The 10,124-nt window shown below is 48.7% G+C and overlaps 1 protein-coding gene across 2 annotated transcripts in view; it reads left to right on the top strand.

Moving 5' to 3' along the window:
• CLASP2 (cytoplasmic linker associated protein 2) overlaps positions 1-10,124 on the top strand; it is a 72,340-nt gene that overhangs the window by 14,207 nt on the left and 48,009 nt on the right. The window lies entirely within an intron of this gene.

Here is a 10,124-nt window from a genome sequence, read left to right as displayed (position 1 = left end):
CGGGGAGGAGATGGAGGTTGAAGATTGGGAGGAGAGGAATGAGGGTGGACTGATGGGGGTTGAGGGGGAAAGGAAGGAGGAGAAGGAGAGGAGAAGCAGGGCTGGAGGTGGGGAGAAGGAGAAGAGGAGTGAAGATAGACTGGGCGAGGGCAGGGCTAGGGAGGAGAGGAGGAGATGGGTGTGGTCAGTCTGGGGGAGGTGGGGTAGGGAAAAGGATGGCCAAGAGAATAAGGACAAGATAGTAGGTAGGATATAGTAAGGTAGGGATAGGGAGGATGGGTGGGAACTGTTAGTTAGGAAACTCTGGGGTAAGGATAGTAGGACTGAGAGTCAGATGGTAAGTGAGGGTAGAGAGGTAGATGGTGGGGAGGAAAGGAGGTGGGAGGCGTGGGGGATGAGCTAGCTCTGACAGGGAGGGAGGCCGAAGGGTTCAAGTCCTGATGTGGGTCAATAGGAGGAGAAACTTTCTCATAGTCCAGGTGGGATGATAGGGTGTGTGTTTTGCTAGATCTAATCAAGGGTTCAGGAGGAGGAACTGAAGGAGTTAAGCTAGAATGGTTTGGTTCCAAAGAAAAAATGGTTTCCTCACTGGAGGGCACGGTTAATTTATCAACATGATATGTCCACAAGAGCCAGTATTTATGATCCATGGAGTCTTTATATCTTTGGAATCTTTGTTTTTAATGGCTAACTTTAAATCTTTTAAGATCTTGAAGTCAAAGAAACCATACTTTGGCCAGGTTATAGGACTTGTCCGTCCAGGCTTTGCAAAGCTTTTTAGCTTCCTTTTTTGTCATCCAAACCTCCTTAGGAAGATTAGGATCACCCCAAGAATTTAAAAGTTTATGCAGGGGTGAATCTGGAGGAATTTTTCCTGATTTCTTTTGACTTGTTGCAGTATTTCCCATAGGGCCTACCCTCTCTGTCTTAATATGCCTATTTAAGCTAGTCTGAGTTTTGCTGAATGGTCAATTTACACAATGAAAGGTTCCTAAAGCATAAAAAATGGAGACACAAATTTCTTCAATGTTATTGTGGAAGGTAACAAGAGTTGGTTAAATAAGAAGCTAATGTAAGGCACTAAGTAATTGTTGCACAGCAATAGTACCAATAATAAATATATTATTGTTGTTGTTAATTAATAACTAACAATTATAAACAATAAGTATCTATTAATAATTAATAATATCAATTAGTCACTAATGATAGTAATTAATAATTGCTATTGATAGTGATATTATTGTGTTCCAAAATTATTATTTTTAATATTGCATTGAATTAATTTGGTTTAATTTTTGGTTTGTTCAATTTTATAATTTTGGCTTTAATTTAATTCAGTATTTTTAATATGTAATTATTAATAATGCTTTTATTTAACTGTATTCAATTCAGTGTTATTAGTTTAGGTCGCAGATCAGTAGTAGTAGTAGTATTTTTTGTATTTTTTTTTTAAAACCCTTGTACTTCGGTGTATTGTCTCATAGGTGGAAGAGTGGTAAGGGTGGGCAATGGGGGTCAAGTGACTTGCCCAGGGTCACACAGCTGGGAAGTGGCTGAGGCTGGGTTTGAACCTAGGACCTCCTGTCTCTAGGCCTGACTCTCACTCCACTGAGCTACCCAGCTGCCCCAGTAGTAGTATTTTAAATTGCCTACAGTTTTACTTCTTGCCTGTGGGTGGCGCTACGCCTGTGTGTAGAGAGTAAGACACTAGAGAGTAGGTATAAGGATTAGGGAGAGAAAGAAGGGGGGAAATGGTGTGGTTGTAGATAAGCCCTAGAGGGTATGTTCAGTCTTTATGGAATGTCTGAAGGAGGAAAAGTTCTGTCTTGTCCCCTCCCCCAGTGACCACGTGTTTTCAAGGTGGGGGTGGGGCTGGGCCTTAGGGGCTCTTGATGGGGAGCTCCTAATTGCCAGTGGCTGACCCAACCAGTGTCTGAGGCCAGGTTTTGAACTCAGGACCTCCAGCCTCCAAGTCTGGCTCTCAATTCACAGAGCTAGTCTGCTATTCCTAGGTGGGATCAGGGTTCAGCAGTCCCTCATGGGAGCCTACACCTCAGTTTACCCCCTTGCCCCTGCACGGTCAGGAAGCCTGGGTTAGTTTACTGTCCATTTTGGGAACTGGCTGTTCCCTGTGCCGCGCTGTGCTCAGGAGCAGGCATAGACTTCCCCAAGTTTGGTGTTGGGGGAGGTGCAGGGGCCTGGGAAGGAGTTCTGGCTGGGTCCCAGAGCTGCCTGGATTCATGTGGATTTTTGGTGCGGCTCAGCTTAAACCCGTCTGTGCAAAACTCAAGTTTGGGGTTCCTTTCTCCAACACCCCACCCTCATCTAAGCTAAAAAGTAGGGGTGGGGGGAACCACGTGGAGGAGGGGAATTTCTTACCAATCCTTTCCTGTGGCAAGCTGACCAGCTGGCGGGGAAAGAGTGGAGGCAGGACCTTATCTCTTCCTGCAAAGGCGTGTCCCAGAGCACCCTATTCTAATCCTTTTCTTTCTCTATACTTTTCATCTCAGAAGAATTCTATAAAGTTTATGAATAATCACTCTCAATAGAAAAGAGAGAGAAGCATCGATTTTAAAGTCTCTTACTCTAAGTCTGTCTGATCACGTGTAGCTCAGCCTTGCAAGATTCTCCAACCATCCTCCTTCCTTGCTCCGGGAAGTTCTGAGCCAAAAAGACCTAGGTGGCCTCCACCCAAACCCTTTTATCATGTAGACCAGGGGTTCCCAAACTTTTCTGGCCTCCCACCCCCTTTCCAGAAAAAATAGCAATTAATAGGAAAGATCAATGCGCCTGTGGCCATCACCGCCCCCCTGGATTGCTGCAGCACCCACAAGGGGGCAGTGGCGCCTACTTTGAGAATCACTGCTGTAGAGAATGGGAAGAACCAGGTTGACAATCAAGGAGGCGAGGGGGGGAGGGATGGAATTCCCTCTGCACAATCGAAACTCAGTCTCATTCCTCCCTTGGCCATTATGATAAACTCTGGCTATCCTGTTGCTGCCCCTTCTCTTGGTGCCTCCCTGAGGCCCAGCTCATGCCAGGGCATGCCCTGGGTGACATCAGGTGGCATCAACCTGGGGACTCCCTCTCCTCAGGAGCCCGCTCAGCCTGTTTCTGGATGCTCTCATCTTTCCACCATTGCTCCAGACGCATTCTCCTGCCCTCCATCACAATAAGTGTGGAGTCACGCCCAGCCAGTCCTCTTCTTGGCTATAGCTGACTGAGGACGGTGGGCTCTTCCTGAGAACTTGGCTAAAGGAAGGGACACAGTGCTATGAGGGATTGGAGCTCCTCAGGCTTTCCTGTCCCTGGGAATTGGGGGGAAATTCGAGTTTGAACTTGGGATAGGGACTCTTCGGGAGCGCCTGGGAAAAGATGCAGGAAGCGTGGAGTCAAACTAGAGGAGCAGGGGGAAGGCAGAGAGCCAAGAGCCCAGGTCAGTGCCAGGGTCAGCACCAGGGGATCAGGCACGTGGAGTCTTTCATGTACTGGTGGCCTGGCTGCTCCACCAAGTAGCCAAGGATGAGGCTTCTTTTCAAGCCAGATGGAAGAAGGCCAGAAGACCCCTCTGGGCACCCAGGAAATGTTCTCAGGTGGTAATTGGCCAGGCAAGGGTGGGTGAGTACCCTTCACCCAGGAAATGACAGGAAATAGCACCCCACAAGGCTTGCACTCCTGGTATTATTTGACCCATTCTGTGGAGGAGTCTCTGAGGAGTTGACTTCTATATGGCCACAGCTGTCAGCTTTGCTGACTCCAAGTCAAGCTCTAACCCCGATACTGCCCTGCCTTTTCAGTGTGCAGAGAAGGGGAAGAAGGCCCTCTGGCCCCATGAAGAGCAAGACATGACATTCTTTTCAGGGTATTGGGAGATTGAAATGTGTAGTCCCTGGCAGCCAAGAAACCTTCCAGCAAGTATCAGGAGAAGCCATGTGAGGCAGCAGCCGCTGACCCTGGGCCATGGAGTGGGGCTAGCGGCTTACTGACCTGCATTCCCCTGGTACTGCACAAGGTTGCAAAGGCAATTCCTATAAGGAATGTGGATGCCCCTGCTGGATATGCAGTTGAGAAGGAGAATTCTTGCCATAGTGGGTTCAGGAAGAAGAGTTAAGATGGTGGCATTGGTATTTCTGCCTTGGCACTAGACTCTTGGACTGTGCCTGGAGTACCACTTGAGGGTTTTCAACCAAAAAGAGATTGTAAAGAGGCAGACTTGGAGTAAATAACCCTTGGCCTCTGATGTCTAGACAGAATGGGAGTTGGGTGAGATGAACAAAAGCTCACCAAGAAGATGAGATCCTCCAGAGAGGGGACCCACACTCTCTGGTATGTTGTAGTACTGGCAGACCAGTAAGAAGAAAACCATGGGGCAGCTAGGTAAGCACAGTGGATAGAGGTCTAGGCTTGGAGACAGGAGGTAGGTCCTGGGTTCAAATGTGGGCTCAGATACTTTCTGGCTATGTGACCCTGGGCAAGTCACTTAACCCTCATTGCCTTAGCCCTTGCAGCTCTTTGTAGAACTGATACTAAGAAGGTAATGGAGAGAGAAAAGGAGAGAATCACAGTAAAGGAGAGACACTGACTCACATCTGGGGAGAAGAGATGGAGGTCAAGGTCACACATGTCCAGCACCACAGAATAGGTTTGTCATGGGATTCAGCAAGAGACATGATGGATGCATGGAGGAGTGAGACCCTGTTCATCCATCAGTCCATCCACCCACTCATCAGCTGTCTATCCACCATCAGCTGTCTATCCACTCATCCATCATTCATCTGTCCATCCCTCCGTCCATCCACCCATCCATCCATCCATCCAGGGTAGGGACATAAGCCAGGGAGAAAGGGGGGTCTGGGAGAGTGGAGGTCAGTGTGTTATATGGAAATTAAAATTAATATTCAATAGTTAAATATAAAATTTAATAAATTTTTATGCATGCAGGAGTTCTTTTTGACTTCGTGTTTTATATATTAAAAGTTTTCGGTAGGAACTTCTATTTGGTTCTCTACCTTTTAATACAACATTTTATATATATGAAAACCTATCATCCATTCAGAAGGTACTAGGTATCTAAAGTCATTTCTAAAGACCGCTTATAAAATTACAATTTAAATTCTTAAATCATCATATTTTCCAAAGTTTTATACAGGTTGTAACTGGTTTTGTTAGAGTCCATTCATAATCATATATGTGACAATTAACAAAGGCAAAAAGGAAGAAAAGGCTGTATAAGCAACATATGGCCTCCATAGTTGAGATGACAAATCCAGGATACATAAGACTTATGGGTTTTTTTGGCAATATGTTGTTCAGTAAAATCATAGGGAAATAGTACAGATAAAAAACCATTTGACAGAAAAGATATAAAAAATTTAAACCTTAAGTCAGCAAATGTAATAATATAAGCAAATGACAACTTACAATTAGTGTAGTCAAAAATCCATTTTTTACCAATCAGAATAGACTTGTTTACTATTTTGAGGGGAGAAGCTGAGAATGATTAGTAAGCAATAAACTTCCTGATCTCTTTTAAGGTTCTTTCCCCTCCCCCATATAAATCAACCATTCAGATTATGTTTGTCAGAGCTCTGAATTTCATCATAGTGAGGGAGATTCTGCACTGAGCATAGTGTGGTCCACCCTCATAATAGGTTTACCAAAATGCCAAAAGGGTGTGGAGGTGAATTTCTTCCCTGAATCTTAAGGTTAGTCAAGCTCTCAACTGCGAGGTATTCAGTCAGCACAAAAACTCCCAGGAAAAGAATTAAGCAGATCCAAACTGCACTAGTGAGCTCAAGGAATTCAAACTGCAGAGATTCAAGCAAGCTTTGCAATAGCATTTTGTCCTCAAAAAAAAAAAGGCTGAATGGGGTTTGTAAACCTGGAGAAGGGCAAAATTACTAGGGAGGACTGTAGGGTATTTGCATATGAAAGACTGGCTGAAAGGTCGAGACAAAAATCCCCAAAACTTCTACTTCATATCTACTGATATAGTCTCTCTGCCCTCAAAGAAAAACTGCAGAGAAGTCCCTTTCTGTGAAAAAAATCCCAAGCTGTAAGTCTCTCTTAGCCAGGAGTCCAGGGTCAGTTTAAGACTTCGGCGCAGGCTGAAAAACCCACCTGGGGTGGGGGAAGGGATTGGAGTGGAAAGATTTTTTTTTAAAGCAGCTCTGAATGGGGGGTGGATCTGGTCTTGGGCTGCTGGAGGCTGGGTGGGTACAGCTCAAGCTGAATCAGCAGCAGGGCAGTGGGCAGAGTGCAGGCAGATGCCAGAGTAGCAGTGGCCTCTGGGGGGGGGGGGGGAAGCAGGCAGGTGCAGGGAGAGAAGGGGAACCCCCAGCTCTGCTCTCGTACTGGGTGGGTGGAGTCTGCAGGCTCTGGGCAAACATACTGAATGCACTGAAAATCTATCTTAAAAAAATATTTGAGAATTCAATCCCATCCTGGTAAACCATAATGTGGAGATTCAAATTAACGAAAAAAAACTAGCTAAAAGGTGCCAAACTAACCCAGCCGGCTCCCAAGAGCCGAAGAGCAAGAGGGAGGAGTGACAGCCAGCCATAAAACAATAACGGGGCCACCCGAACGTGAAGGCGCAGGAGAGATTAAAGGGACTTATGGGGGATGCAGGCCAAGGTTCAAAATCTCCTTTTATACAGTTAGCAGGTGAGATCAGGGGTATTGGGGGTTCTTTTTTTAGGGGTTAGCCAAGAAGGGATGAAGGTACAATAGTGTCGTGATCTTGGGGATCCCAGAATTGGGGATCGAGGGGTAGGGTAGCGCGAAAGGAGGAGAGACTCTCACACACTGCAGGCTTATCCCAATCTGGCTTTAATCCAACGTGTTACTCTCTCAGCAGGCGTTAGGCTACTGCTTGCCCCTCAGCCAGAAGCAGTGTGCCTGTTTGTCTACTCTCTACCGAGGTAGCTCATGAAGGGAAGCAAACAGTCCACAAAAATCATTTTGACCAGAGCCGGGCCTCTGGAGAGAGGGAGGGGCTTTCCTCTCGGCTTTCCCATGGTTACGTTGCTCTTTTCTCTGCATCTGTGTCTTCTTTGTGAACTTCCAGGATAGAGGAGGGAGACTTTGGGGGGATTCCGCACACCAGAGGATCCAGTGAAGTTTTTAAAGATGGTGGCCCCAGGGGTCGTTTTGTCCCATGCAGAGGCTGCGCCCACATGTCTGCCCACCGTGCTGGAGGGGCCCATGGTCTTCCCAGCCATCATGGCTTCCTTTGTGTCCCCGGAGCTACTTTGCCCGAATTCATCCCTCACTCGTAATTCTGGGGCAGCTTGTTCACACCCCTCCTGAATGAAGAGTGATGGCCAAAAATGGACCTTGATTTCGGCCCTCGGCCGGGAAGAGGCCCCCTTTGCTCCTTATTCAGATCCAGACACCTGTTACTGAACGTCTGCAGCATCTTCTGTCTTCCTGTTCTCTGGGGTTTCGTCTCTTCTGTGGCCTATGGCCCGCTCACTGTCGAGACATGAACCTCTTTTCGGGGCCTTTGTTTTTTCCTACGTTCGGCTAAACTTCCGGAGTGACCAGTGATTTCCTTTAGGATGGGCTGAGGCGTGGCTGGCCACCTAAGACCTCTTAGAAAGAGGAAAGAGCAGTATCCGGGGGACCTCACCATCTTATAGCAGGCCTGTTGTTTAAAAAGACCTTCCTGGAGGCAAAAGGAGCAGCACCGAGTTCTAGAACATGGTATACAGCCACAGAGACAGTGTTTGAAGAAGGCCTCGGTGTCTGCTTCCGGAGAAGGAGCTGAGAAATAGGAACGAGGGAGACCTGGATTTGTAGACGCGCAAATGTGTTGGTCAAGCGATGGGGAAGGAGAATATTGACGGAACAAACGAGCCGATAAATAGATTTAAAAACCAAAGACGTTTTGATAGCCACGCTTCACCCCACCCGGCTTCCTTTGAAAGGCCGTAGACGGCAGTTTATCGATTTAAAACGGGACTGTACAACAGAGTCATCCCTGGGCTTTGCCAGCTTGCCAGAGTGGGGCTGTGATGAAGCCCGGCTCATCCCTTCTGCTCTCCCGATGACTTCTTCCTGTTCTGGATCGTGTTCCCCCGCAGGGTTCTGTGTCCCACTTGTCAAAAGAACCAGGTCACTGTCCAAACTCACCCCTGTGGTCTTTTCTTTCCAGCAATCCCGTTTGCTTTGGATGTAGGTAGAGGGGAGCCCCCTTATTTTGCCAAGGAAACAGGTTTTGAAATGTCGAACAGAGAATCAAGGCAGCAGTCTCCCTAGAGCCTCCCATCCGCTGGCTGCCTCCTGTGACACATGCCTTGTGGAAGCCTTCCTCTTCCCTTCTCCTGCCATGATTGACCCAGAGTACGTTATAATCGTCCGGGAGAAAGCCTCAAGAAATCTTCATCCGCCAACCCCGGTGGGGCAGTAGAAGAAGCAACGGCCTCCCTGGCCTTTGTAGGATCCGAGGTTAGGAGTGACCGTAGATAGGAACCAGCTTGGAGAGCCCATCTGACCATTCTGTCTTAGCTCCATTGCTGCCCTCGTCCTGCCCCCTGATGGTGGCTGTGCCACGGCAAGGTTCTGGGCCCTCCGGCCTGACCTCCTTCCTGTCTTGCATCACTGTTTGGAGCTGCTGCCCGAAGCAGGACGACTCCTCATCTTCTCCCCAGAACTCTGGCCTCTTCCTGGCTTTTCCAGGATTTCTCACCGGGTCGGACTGTTCCTCAGACCTCACCCTTGTCGCCTCGCTGGATCGCTTCCACCCTAGAGCTCGGCCTAAAGAATGAAATCTGTCACTAGAAGAATAAATAATAACTGAGAGAATAACTACCAGTCGGTGGGGTTCATTAGGGTCGGAATAGATGACAGTTAAGTGGGTAACACCAGGGAATCTGCTGCGGTTTCACAGTGGGTCCTTTAGGTGCCAATCAGGGTATTTGGGAAAGGGACTTAGAGGAGAGTCTGTAGTTTAAATATCTATAAGCAGCGGTTCCCTAACTTCTCTGGCCTGCCGCCCCCTTTCCAGAAAAAATACAACTAACACCCCCCCCCCCCCGAAGTTAATTGTCTTTAAATTTTAATAGCAATGAATAGGGAAGATCAGTGCACCTGTGGCTCGCTGCAGCACCCACTTTGGGAATCACTGGGCTAAGACAACAGAGGGAGAGCGAGGCTTAGCTTAATACTAAGGGGCTCGAGATCTCCCGTGATCAGCTACTAACTGCCAGGGCCCGGCTTGGGGAGCAGCTCCGGTTGGGCAGCACAGGCTCTCCCGGAGGAGGCCCAGCTAGATGATCTTCCGAGCTGTTTCCCTGGAGTCTGGCCGCTTTGCTAGTAAATCCAGTTAAGGAGAGGGAGTGAGGCTTTGATCCAGGGCCCTCCGCCGAGCCTCTTCACTGAAGATGGCGTCACATTAAAACAGGATCCGCACCGAAGGAAAAGCCGCTCTCTCCATCCAGGGAGGCAACGAGTCTAACTGAGCGCTTGCCAGTCTCCCAAAGTTCGGGCACCTGCCTCCCTGCCAGGCATTCTTCTCCCTGCTGGCTAAAATGCCTTTAACCCCCCCCCCCACCCCGGGCCATTCCCTGGGGCTGGAGAGCTCCCCCAGAGCATCGTCTGTCTTCCTTTCCTTTTAACGTCCCAGGAGTAACGTGGGGCCTCTCTTGAAGGCGTCCCTCTTTCTCCTCTGCTCACCCCGGGCCGTCCTGCACTGGACAGTCAGAGGGGCCTTCCCAGGACCCGTCAGCTCCTCCTCCTTGCTCTTTATTCACCTCCGCAAAGGCTCTGATTGCAGGACGGTGGTCAGCAGACCTTATTAAGTGCCTGCCGTGGGCCGGGCATCGTGCTGCTGAGGGTCGGCAAGGCAGAAAATGCTCATTGGCATTCAGAGTGCTTGACGGGCCTTTCAGATGGGATGTTGTGTTCAGGGGAGGGGAGACTGCCACACCCCTCCGGGACCGAGACCCTCAAAAAGGAAAGCCAGGCGGGCCTCGTTCAAGGCCTGCACACGCCGGAAAGTATGAGGCAGTTCCTGGTCTCTGGAGTTGGGGGAGGAATAGTGGCACCCGCCTCCCCGTGCCTGGCACCATGCTAAGCAGTTGGCACGTACGTCCTCTTTGGCGGCATCTCTGGCAATGACG

The sequence above is a fragment of the Gracilinanus agilis genome, chromosome 1 (genome assembly GCF_016433145.1).
Source record: "Gracilinanus agilis isolate LMUSP501 chromosome 1, AgileGrace, whole genome shotgun sequence".
Lineage (NCBI taxonomy): Eukaryota > Metazoa > Chordata > Mammalia > Didelphimorphia > Didelphidae > Gracilinanus > Gracilinanus agilis.
This window is presented reverse-complemented; position numbering and strand designations above follow the sequence as displayed.